This window comes from Pseudopipra pipra, chromosome 2 (assembly GCF_036250125.1).
Source record: "Pseudopipra pipra isolate bDixPip1 chromosome 2, bDixPip1.hap1, whole genome shotgun sequence".
In the NCBI taxonomy this organism is placed as follows: Eukaryota; Metazoa; Chordata; class Aves; order Passeriformes; family Pipridae; genus Pseudopipra; species Pseudopipra pipra.
In genome coordinates this window covers 8,036,662-8,048,672 of record NC_087550.1, presented here as the reverse complement: position 1 = coordinate 8,048,672, position 12,011 = coordinate 8,036,662, and the positions used below count along the sequence as shown (strand labels likewise).

Sequence of the window (12,011 nt, the reverse complement as noted above, 5' to 3'; positions counted from 1 at the left end):
GGAAGGCACAGGAGAGTCACCTCTTCTGGTTGCTTTGGCTTGGGAGGGAGGAAATGTGTCTCTCAAGGGGACTGAAATTCAGACTCCCTGGTGCTATTTTTAACACCTGTTTGAGTAAAAATTACTTTCAACCAGTGACATAGTGGGGGCTGTGTGCACACGGACAAAAACAGTGCTGGGAAATTACTGGGAAAATCTGGGCATCCCTGCAGCTTGTGGGTCACTCAGTTTGTGGGACAGATGCTATTCAAGTGAATTCAGGAGCTGTTGAAAGCTGAAATGGGTTGAATAAATCACTTGGGCAAGGTGACTGTGGTCAGTGTGTCTGCAAATACACCGTGTGAGCATCTACTGCAAGGTTTGTTTTCATTTGGCCTGGGAATGATGCCACAGAAAATACCAGTGGCTTTCTCAGCTACTAAAAAATCATCTACTACTCTTTAAATGTGAAGAGGAAACTGGTTATTTTCTTTCAGGGCTATTCTGGGCCATGTACCAAATGATGGAATGGCACTTACTGCTGCTGAAAATATCAAGTGCTTCGTAGATTTACTGTGTCTTTGTTTGATGGTGTGGCTGATATTTCACCATCCTGGCATTTGGAGGAGGCAGAGCTGTTGTTTTATGAGAAGTTTGCATTTCGGGTGCATACTTCAGAATGCCTAAAAAAAATCCACTTTAAATCATAACGTTTCGTTAATGTGACTATACCCGGCTGTAACTGCTGCAAGTAAGAAAATATGCTTGTAATATAAAATTCTTATAATATAAAATATTCTTATAAATATTAAGGCAGAATGTTTGATTGGTGACCTTCTTTTCCAAAAAAAGAGGCATTGAACCAGAGCTGGTTTCCATCAACACTCTGTTTGTGCTTCAGCCAGGCAGCACCTGTAGCGCTCCCTCTGATGAATTGCTCTACTGGGTGACATTCCACTAACTGGGCAATCAGTTTTCCTTTTCTGGTGAATAGTTTATTCACTGAGAAGTGGTTTGGGAGTTTGGGACAGCTGAGAAGCTCTGGAGCTGGTTATAAGCTGCAGAGGGCCTCAGTGAAGTGACACTGTGTTGTCAGAGGCAGATACATGGTGGGATCTGAGGTGCTGAGCCATCACTGCAACTACAGATTTGACTTAAACTCAGTGTTTTCAGCTGAAAACTTGATTTTTTCCTGCTGAAAACGTAATTTTCCAAATAGACTAATAAAACAGAGAAACAGTGGCTTCCCCACCCTCACCCCTGCACATGTACGTGCACCCACATGCTGCTTTTCCATCCTGCACCCAAGAGGGATGTCACTCCTCCAAACCAGGCAGGTCCTGATCAAAGTCCTCTGTCTGGTGAGCCTAAAATCTCCATTTTTGACCTCTCCTGTGGGAGGCACCTTCACAGGGGGCTTTTTTTTGAGTTACTGCATTATCAGATGTTCCTGGAACAGTTGTCCTCGGTTTGTGTTGTAATTAGTTGTTTACGCTTTTCAAATATTGAGGCGCTAAAAGAAAGTGAGAGCCTGGTGCTGGAAAATTCCCTCCTAGGATTTGGAACATCTCTCCTTGCTGTTTCTCTGGCAATACCTTTTGAGTCATTTTCAGAAGCAGAATAAAACTGAAGCTGTTTTTGGCAGAACCTGCAGGATGTTGGGAGCTCACAGGTACAAGCCCCTCAGCTGGTCACCTGGCAGTGCTGGCTGTGCACTAATCACAGGCAGCTTCTGTGTGCCAGCAACATTTCCCTGTTATTGAGCACAGATTGCAAAGCCAGAGGAGAACTTGAACCAACTACTGCGCTGCCAGACTGGGGAGGATTAGTCCAGCAGCATCAACTCATTGCTTTTTTCATACTGCTCAGGAACAGCTTGAGTTTTGGAGAGATGAGCTCTCTCCCTGGGTGCAGCTGTGATCCATGGATGTCACTGAGTTGGTAAGTTCATAGAATCCAGGGCAATGTTCACCTCCTGAACAAGCCAGCTGGATCCACTGGGCTTGACAAAGCTGCCTCTCTGCTTGTGTCCCATTTGACAAGAGCTTTGTTGTTCCCGACTCCTCTTGGACTGAAAATCTCTGCTTCTCCTGAAGGTAGTCTGGCCTGTATTAACCTTGGCCATGGGTGATGAGGGTTGCACATGTTATTTCAGATGAGGTCAACGTCTTCTGCAGCATCATTCGCTCCTGTTTCCTGCTGGGCAAGTCTTGCTTTTCTTGTGACTTCTATCACTGCTTGTGGTCCCCTGGGATCAATATGAGAAAAAAAGGTCTGTGCTGTGACTCTTTCCAGCTTTGTGTCATCAGCACAAAGTCACTGGCACATTTCATTTTTATGTGTCGTCATTAAAAACATTAAAAACCTTGGTCCCTTGAGCCATATAATTCTCCTTTCAGCACAACCTCTGTGCAAAGTTTCCTTATGCAGATCATAATTCCTGTGCCAGTTTTTTGTCATCTTCAGCTCCACTAGTAGTTTCCTGGGAAGCTGTATCCTGCCCTTTCCTCCCCTGGAAAATGGCCAGATGGCTATGTCACTGCTGGGATCACTTATTCTCCAGTCCCAGGCAGGATCCTGATCTGCAGGTTTTAATATAAAGATTCCTGTCCCTATCCCTGTGATTGCTTGCACTGCTTCTCTCACAGCTTTGGGATGCAGAGGGAAAACTGCTGCCGAGTGGCACATTTCAAACTCTCTGAATTTTGCTCCTGATGCCTCAGATGTGGTGATTCACATGCCTTGCTCCCCTCTGCCTTCACTGGAAGAGCAGGCAAAGCCTTCATTTTATTTGGAGGCCATGTTCAGAGCTCATGGGTGTCAGCTTTCCATCACCACTGCCTCAGCCTGACTTGGTAATTCCGGCTTTTTCTCTCCAAACCATTTGCTGATCCATCCTTTTTCCCTCTCCACAGTCGGGCTCTGCTCTCTGCCCGCCTCTTCCCGGGGTGGGGGCTCATCCCTGAGGCCCCAAGGGCGTCTTCTCCTGGAATTCCCATCCCTCGTAGGTTTTGTCCTGAAGAAGCAACACCCAGTGGGTGGCTGTGGTGGTGTGTGCTGCTCCCAAGGGGAAGAGCTCTGGGCAGGAGCCGTATCAGGAGATGGGATGGACGAGTCGGGACTGAAACCGGTCGGCCCAGACGAGCTGAACCTCGGTGTGGATACGTCGTGATCGGGTTCTGTCAGGACGTGCAGGATAAAATCTGAATGCTTAATTTAACTTTGGCAGAGCCAAGCTGGTGCAGACCAGACCAAGCTTTGCATTAATGAAAACATGAATGTTTCCTTCTTTCCTGCGTGCTGGGGAAATGGGGTCACATGGTGGTAATGCCGGGCTGAGGAACCAGCTCTGCTGTGGCTCATATCGTCCCACCAGGGGAAAACAGCACCATTTGGGCTCATCTGCGTCCTCCCAGGCTCTGGATAAGCAGGAGTTGAGATTCCCAATGTTGGTTTTCGTGAAGCTTGGCTGCCCCTTCACCTCAGGCTCCTTTTTGTTTCTCCCACCCTCCCCGGCAGGCACTCGGTGCAGCTGGGGCTGGTAGCCCTGTGGCTAGTCCTGGTATTGGGCCTGGGTGAATAGCTGTCCCAAGCATCCTCCCTTGTCCATGTCCCACTAGAGCGACCCCTCCATGGTGTCCCTGACACGTGAGGCAGTAAACTCTCTTGTTTTTGGGAAGTGCAGGATGTTCAGTGCGTGCTTTCTGCTGGCTAAACACGGCTTTCCTCCTTGGAGTCCTCGTTCAGTTGGGGATATGGCCATGCTGGGCCTTCCTGCAGTTGATGAGAGCTCTATATTCATACTTGGCAGAGCTATGGGGAGTCTCCCTGGCTTGCTCAGGCTGCCAGGCAGGAATCCAGCCCTGCCCTGCAGTGCTGCAGCTGCTGGTCTCTCTGTCCTGGCCCAGCACAGCCTGGCAAACAATTTCAGTGAAGGCTGAGTATGGGAGGTACTGACTTAAAAGCAAGAGCTCACAGAGAGAGATACTGTGCCAAAAGTTCTGCCAGGTATGCTGTAATCTTAAAAGGACATCCTTTGCTTCAATACTTTTCCTTATTATGCCTCCCTTGTGGCCCCAGCACGGAAGTTGTTGCTTTGAGGTCCTTCCTACTAATTCTGTAGCAATAATTGAGGTGTTTTGTACTGCTTTGGTACTCAGTGAGGTTCCTCATGCTCCCTCAGAGAGTGTGTGACCCAAATGTGAGAGCTGCTGTGGTTGTGTATTTGCCTGAGTTTTATTTGACACCAGCTTTTCCTTTTCTGTAGACCAGTGGAATTCCTCCCCAACACTTAAGTCAGGGGATCTAAAATTAGATACTTCATATCTCAGGCACCATCTTAATGATCTGTGTGAGGTCTTTGGCATTGCTTGAAAATCAGATTACTTACCTCAGTGCTTAAATGAGGATATACACCAAACATTTCCTCTCCAATTCCCCCTACCCCAATTATTGTCCTCAGGTTTTTTTCCACAACGTTTTAATCCTTCACATCCCATCTCAGCAGCTCCTGGGTCATTCAAGCCAAGGGTTGCAGTTTTAATTGCTGGAGTCTGTGGTACTGGGTGGTTCTTCTGTGCATGCAGGGTCAGCCATGTCCTGCTCTGCTTCTCCCTCCTCCAGCTGCCCATCCTTGGCTGTGCAGTGAGTGCTCTCATGGATCCATCTGGAGCTCCGTCTCCTGGTCTGAACATTTTCTTGTTCCTCCTCAGTAGAGTTCCTGAGTTCCTTTTAGTGCATTTGGCAAGTGCTGTCCTCGCTGTGTATCAGCAGTTTTCCAGCTCCTTTTGGCACAACCAGAAAGTCCTTTTGAAGCAAAGTGTAATAACAATAACGTAGAAGCTAAAGGTAAATAAACAAACCACACCTTACTTTTTATTTCAGCTGCATTTGGGGAACTATTTTTATTTTTTTAAGCAACATATAAATGCACATGCAGTCTTTGTAGCCACCTCTCTCCTTCTTGTCCTCCATGGAGGCCAAATGGGCTCCTTCTTCCCTGCAGCTCCCTCGTGGCTGGGCTTTGTCTGCCCCACAGGCTCCAGGGAGTTGCCCTCGTGGCTTCCCATAGATTTGCTTATGTCTGATGATCTGAAATTAGAATCCTTCCCCTTCTCTGCCCTTTGCTGTAAACGTGTAAAACCTTGCAGATTTCCCTTAGGGAAGAAAGGGGGATTTTCCCACCATTAAAAATGAAAGGCAAGGGAAGGAGAAAGAGTTAAAACATGCTCAGATACTTGTAAAAATGATTAAAAAACAAACAATCCCACAACAGTGCCAATTATTCACATCCCCTCGTATAAATATAGAAACCCTGGAGAGGGGGCTTTCCCTTGGGCTAACTGCTCTGCTCTTCCATTAATTTATTACCAAGGCCCCTCATTGCTCTGTCAGTGCTCCTGGTTTTCTTTTAGCTGGGATTTGGGGATGGTTGATTTTCGGCTACACGGAGGTTTTAGGTCTCTTGACAAACCTTCCTCCCTCCCTCTCCTTTTCCCTTTTCTTCCCTCCCTTAGAAATTCTCACCGGGGTGGTGCTCCAGTTGGAGGAGAGCAAGGCTTCCTACACCTTCCCTTTAGGAGTTCTTCACAAAGGGAATGTGGGTTTATTTTTCTTTCCCCTCCTCTTCATCTGGAGCAATCACCAGCATTGTTCTCCCGGCTGTGACAGACACGGAGGTTGCGTGTTAGCGAGACGCTTGCAAAGAGGTTTTGCAATTCCAGCTCTGTGGGCCAGTTCTTGGGGGTGTGCAGATGGTCCCCCCAGCCTTGTCTGGATGGTCATTGTCATCAGACTCTGGTCTCAGGAGCAGCCATTCTCCTCAACAGGTAGTATAAGCCGTGGTTGGTTTAAAACAGATTTTTCTCACAGACGAAAATGACATTTTATATGGCGTAGAAAGAAAACACGAAGAGGAGCATGTTTGTCATTTATTTTCACTGGTTTAAAAGTCAGCTTCTGCAATCCACTGAAGCTGGTCTTGGAGCTCAGTGTCATACATAGGTTCAGTGGCCCCAAGGCTGACCGAGCTCAAGGAGCGTTTGGACAATGCCCTCAGGGACAGGGTGGGATTGTTGGGGTGTCCTGGGCAGGGCCAGGAGTTGGACTGGATGGTCCTTGTGGGTCCCTTCCAGCTCAGGATATTCCATGATCCATTTCCTGTGGGTTTTATTTTGTGGAGGGCAGCCCAGGGGTATAGGATGGGGAGAGCCAGAGCTGTCAGGCCACCAGAACCCTGGAGCACTTGGGAGCGTTTACCTTTGTCTCGGGGAGGTGATGGGACAGATTGATTTCAGCAGCCATTCATATTAACTAGAGGTAATAAAGGCCAACAAAATGTGGCCTCCAGTTACAAATAAAGGGCCTGACTCTCCATTTCAGGAGATGGGATCGAACACTGGAGTTACAGTGGCGTGGGACTGGGAGTGTGGGTGGGGAATACAGCCCAGAGCCACTGATGAATAGTAAGTAGCTTCTGTATGGAATGACTCCTGTTTTCTGTCTCTGTATATGCATCCTGATGGGTTATGGTGGAGTTACTACAGGATGAAAATTTGCTTAATGGCCAGCTGATCTCACATCTGTAGTTGCATTTGGAATCTGACAAAAATGATGCATCATAAAATGAAAAAGTAAAACTAGAAAGTGAGCTGTCGTCCTTCCCACCAGCTGTTCCTGTTCACTGGGCAAGAGGATATACCTGCACACTGAATTTTTCTTGCTGGAAAGGAAAGGCTCTGCTTTGAAAAAGAGGCTTTTAGAAAACTACAGCTTCCATATTTTTCATCTATTGATGTTCTTGTTGAATTTCCACAAGCAAAAGGTGTGCTGGATTTTTTGCTGCCCTCTTGGCATTGCAAACTGCCCCCAGCACGTGACAGTCAGGGCTCTTTTTGCTGTCCCTGGAATCACAGGTAGCAGATGTGAGTAACAAGGTGCTCCTTTAATATATTCTGCTTCCTTACTGTGCATTTAACCCATCCCTGGTGGTTTGCTCCGCGCTCCCTGGGCTGGGATTGACTTCAGTTGCTGGGCGATGAGCCCTGTGGGAACTCCTTGGCCTGGTTTTCCAAGGCGCTGTTTTGTGGCTGTGGAATAAATACAGCTGTGCTGCTTCCAGACCTTCAAAGGACATGAGGAGCTTGCACTGCTGTGTGTAAGGTTGGCAAACACACCATGGATGTGCGGGTGTGTGTTTAAGATGGAATATTTTGTCTTGAGCATGGAAGTTAGCAAATCTTTATTTGATTGTTTGTTTTTATAATGAGATGAGTTGTTGTTCCACCTGTGAGTGTTTCCAACTGTCCATCTCCCCTGAGAACAGTTCCTGGTGTGTTACTGGTCAGCCTCTCCCTCAGCCAGGCCCTCTGGCAGAGCAAATGTGTCCAGGGCTCTGTGCTGGGAAGAAATCTGTGAGGCTGTGTTTGCTTCAGCCCTTCCTCCTGGTGGAGGAGCACAGCCATCCCTGTTTGCCAAGACTTTGTTGGAGAGAAGGCCTTGTCTGAGGCTGCTTCAGAGCTCCAGAATTTGTGCTGCAGCAGAGCCTGGGCTGTTGGAGTGAACTGGGAAGCAACAGAACAAGGACCCATCCAGTGCATATTGGACAAAGAGGAAAATGAAAAACTGATGTTCTTCTTGAAAAGCATGACCTGTGTTCATTCAGGAAAGACTGTCTGAGTCATAAAAGTTGATAGGAGCAAAACTTTCCAGGAAAGGGTCCATGGGTAATGATAAAGCCTTCTCTTCTGGGGGAGCTGTGTGTGCATGGTGCTCATCTGCTTGTGGCAGAGGGTGTTGCCAGCCCTTCAAGTGTACCTGGAGGGGAGCAAGGATTTGGATAATGCAGCATCCAGCTGTAAACATCCACTTTTTAACAAAGGACTGCAAGGAGAGAAGGATTTTTGCTGAAGGAGCACAGGTGGTGTGGGAAGTGACCAGAGTTTGCATAAAAACAAACTCCTCAAAAGCTGCTTCAGGATGGAAAATCTGATAAAATCTGTCTTGTTCTTCTTTTGGTCAAGTTTTCTGGGGCAATAGCAGGTGGATCTGAACAAAGGTGGTCACAATTCCTTTTCTTTTGGAGGTGAGGAGTGCTCATGGCAGGGTTGCTCTCCATGTGGTGGATGCAGGTGGGGAGCCTCTTGCCTGTAGGACCTTGTTTGTCAGCAAGATTCCCCTCCTGCAAATTATTGGCAGCTGGCATGGTAATGAGTCCATTTCAATATAAATGAGCTTCATTTTATTAATTTCTGCCAGCTCCTGAGCAATTCATGAACTGCTTTTCAGATCTCAACCAACAGCTTGGGGGAAGAGAGGGAGGTGGGGAGCAAAGAGGAGAATGTGAAGGAGGAAAAAGAAAATGAGAATATTTTTAGTTTAAAAAGGTGCCAGTGACTCTCATCTCTTCTGAGAATCCAGCCAAGAGCGAGGATCCCCCTTTGCCCACCAAGCAACTCTAATGACATGAAGGGCATCAGTAATCTCTCCCAAGGTTTTTGTTCCTTGGGACTTTAGGAGAAGTTTATAACTCTCACCACTCTGTGTGCAGTGTTGAGTTGGTGTTTTGCTGCTGGTGCTTGGCTGGGAGAAGGGGGAGTTGATGGGAGATGGATTGAGATGGTGAGATGGAACTCACCAGCCCTCTGGTGAGTTCGTATCTCCAGGCCTGGACCTGGAGCTGGAGCACCTGCAAGGAAGCTCAGCAGTGATATGAGGCCAAGAAAGGGCTGGAATTCGGTACCCACAGGAGTGCACACGTGTGTCTAACCTAAGAGAAGTCGTAAGGACAGTCCTTAGGTCTAAATAAGCACAGACTGGTCTCTTGTATCCGTGCCTTAGTGAGTGCAATTAACCCAACAATCCTTTCACCACACACAAAACACATGTAAATGCTCTGCCCTGATTGTCTGATTCGCCCTTGAAAAATGTTAATGAAATCCCTGCTTGGAAAACCGCCCTTTCTGTAAATTAGACAGTCTGCACAGAGAAATCTCCTGGGAGGCCTCCCAGTTCCTCCCCAGTCTCCTGGGCTCCCCTTTGCTGCCAGTTCAGTCCTGGTTTATTGGAAGGTGCCTCTCCAGGTGTGTTTTTGGTACCTGAGGTTTTCTAGCCCTGCCTGAGACAGACCATCCCCAGCAAGGGCACACTGGTGTCTTGTGGGGATTTTGATTGTGGGAAGAGGAGTCCTCCACGTTCTGTTGTTGGGACCGATGGTGCCTGGCTGGGTTTTTCATTTATTCTGCCACCATCAGATTTCATCACTGGAATTTGAGCACAGCATTCTCGTGCTGTACTGCCCAGTGTTTCTTAGGTAAGTGATGGTGACAGGCCCTGGCAGAAGATCCTCCTGTACAGCCCTCCCTGCTGACCCTTTGTCTGATTTGTTTTTCTCCCCTCTTTCTCCCCAGGTTTTTGGCATGTAGTCATAGACTCTGACGAGGGAGTAATGGAGTCGCTGAGTGGCAGGTGCTGACAGCTTCTGCAGTCCCAGTAACTGCTCATTTTGGTGTCATTTGCAATTCTGTACCTCTAAATGCCACAGCTCTCTGGGGGAAGGTTGCGCTGGATACCGGTACTGCCTCGGAAGGTACATGTGTGTCCCTGTGTTTTTCTTTAGGAGTTTGCTGTGCTGTGTGATGTTCATGGGAGGGCAAAATGTGGTTACAATGGCTATCGAGCAGCTCCTGGTGACATCCCTTCCTCCCTCTCTCCTCCTCTTACTGGATTTGCCTGCAGGGCCTTTTTGGAGTCCATCCCGTGCTTTAACATGTGTGAGAGCGACTTACAAAGAAGAAATGGCTGCTTAAAAGGTTCTGATGTGAAAACAATGGAATATGCTGCTGGAGTTTCCGAGAAACTCAAAGGCTTTCTGTGGAATTCCAGCCCCGCTCTTGCCCTCTTGAAAAAGCACATTTTAATTACAATAAAATGTGTGTGTTCACACTTGGTTATTAGTGTTGTACATTTTTCTATGTGGTTCTGGTGAGTTCAGTAAAAAAATCTTTGTTGTTGGCTGGCAGATTTTAGCAGAAGTTTATTTCTGTAGGCTCCTTGCCCGCTGTGGATTTGATCATTGTTCTGGTTCTCACAGCCTTCAAGCTCCGCTCCAGGAGAAAAATACAGATTTGTCACCAGGGCCTCCCACTAGAATCTAATTTTGAATTTGCAATCTGTTGTCTTGTGAGGTTCTTCAAATTTGGTTGGAAATTTAATATATTTCAGATAAATTCTTCTGGAACCTGGTGGTCCAGCCTTTTGCAAGTGTAATAGTTAGTAACTTGGGTTTAATTGAAACGAGTGTTCAATTATTTGTGTTTGTAATTATTTTAAGAAATATTTAATATCGGAGGTAAGGGAAGAGAAGGCAAAATGACTGTTTTTAAAGAAAATTGTGTTCTTTGAGGGGGCCATCATCAGTGGTTATTTGGAATGTGATAGTCTTTATGTGTAACCATGTAAGACTCATCCAGCAAAACCTCAGCAGTTCAGCCAGAGGTCAGTATGCTTTTCTAGGGTACCTGGTGCAGGGAACACAGCTTTTCCCAAAGCTTTCCTGCAGAATTTGTGTTCTCCCTGCTGACAGCCTAATGTTGGGTTTTCAAAAAACACATCTCAAACCCCTGTACCCCTCTTGATGTGCAAGCTTGGCTGCAAGATGACTTTCCCAGCCCCTTGAAGACTTGCACATATTTGACATTTCCCCTGCTCTGAAGCAGGAAGGAGCAGATTTTCTGGGAAAGAGAGCCCTTTCCCAGCACAGCCAGAGCTGGATGGTCAGGCCACCTCTTTGAGGACCTGAAGGAACAAGTTGCCACCCCTCATTTGTCTGACTTGGGCTGCAGATACAAATCTGAATCTCCTTCAGTGAGCAACTGAGTCACTGAGCTGGTGCCTCTTCCAGGAGATGTGTCTGTCTCCCTGCTCTGGTTTTCAAACCCCTCCCTCTCAGAGCCCTTAGTCAAAGGCAGCGTATTCCCACAAAAAGTTTGGGTTTTGATGAATCAACATTTTCTGCTGAGAAGTGTCCAAGCAGTCGTGCCTGTGTGATGTCTGGGAGCCTCTGAGTAATTCACAGCAGATTTCTGACACGTCCCAACCCTCGGCTGAGAGAGACAGACCTGTTTTAAAGCATCAAGATGTGTCACACTTGATTTATGTTGTATCCTGGTGGTACCCTTGATAGGTCTTTAATGGTCACCTCTGGGTTTGGTGGGTGAGGTAACAAGGGGAGCCTTTGTCCTCCCAGCACTTGCGTGCAGCTCCCATTAATATTACTCATTTTCTTAATTTGATACAGATTTTTTTCACTGAGTATGCTAAATGCAGTTAAGCCACAGACAGGCAGCATCTGGCAGTCGTAGCTGGAGCAGTTTAAGATGCTTTTGCCTCAGGGTGTCTGCTGTGGCCCGTGGGAGGGGGAGGCTGAGGCTCCCCTCCCCTGCCCAGCTCCTGCCAGCTGAGGACTCCGGCACCTGCTCCAGTGCCAATTCATGTTTCAGGGCTGGCTTTCCACATCTGATTGGGCTCACCTAAGAGCTCACTGCTGCCAGAAAATGCAGGGGTGCCATCCACTGTCCCCTCTTCCCTGGCCCCTCTGACTGGTGCTGCCCCTTCCTCTCCCTGCTGTGTCCCCACATGGGCACCCTTGTGTTGCCCCTGGCACGTGCCAGGTCAGCTCATTAGCTCAGCAAAAACTAACCAATAAACATTTTTTTTTAACCTTGGATTTATTTTCTGCTATTTTAGTGGACTCTGCTGCATGAACCACTTGAATTGGTTCAAGGTAACTGGTGGAAATGTGGAGGGGAGGCAGAAATGGGGGTGAGAAAGTAGGGTGGGGGTCCCTTTCAGAGGACCCCACAAACAGTCCCTCTCAGCTTGACCTGATGGGGTTGACTGTCCTTACCCAGGGTGTGTTCTGCATCTCCCAGGGCAGATGGGCTCTGCCAGGGGATGGTGACAAGCCTCAGGGATGGCACTGTCTTGTATTGCTGCAGCTGGATCAGTGCACCACGTCTGCCTGCAGCCCTCTG

The 12,011-nt window shown here is 47.6% G+C and overlaps 1 protein-coding gene across 6 annotated transcripts in view; it reads left to right on the top strand.

Annotated features, from left to right (window-relative positions):
• TIAM1 (TIAM Rac1 associated GEF 1) overlaps positions 1–12,011 on the top strand; it is a 163,406-nt gene that overhangs the window by 71,561 nt on the left and 79,834 nt on the right. For 3 of the 6 annotated variants that reach the window (XM_064643900.1, XM_064643899.1, XM_064643901.1), the window contains one exon: positions 9,387–9,565. The exons of the other annotated variants lie outside the window; for them this stretch is intronic. The gene's annotated coding sequence lies outside the window, so the exon portion shown is untranslated. The remainder of the gene's footprint in view (positions 1–9,386; positions 9,566–12,011) is intronic. 6 annotated transcript variants of the gene reach the window in all.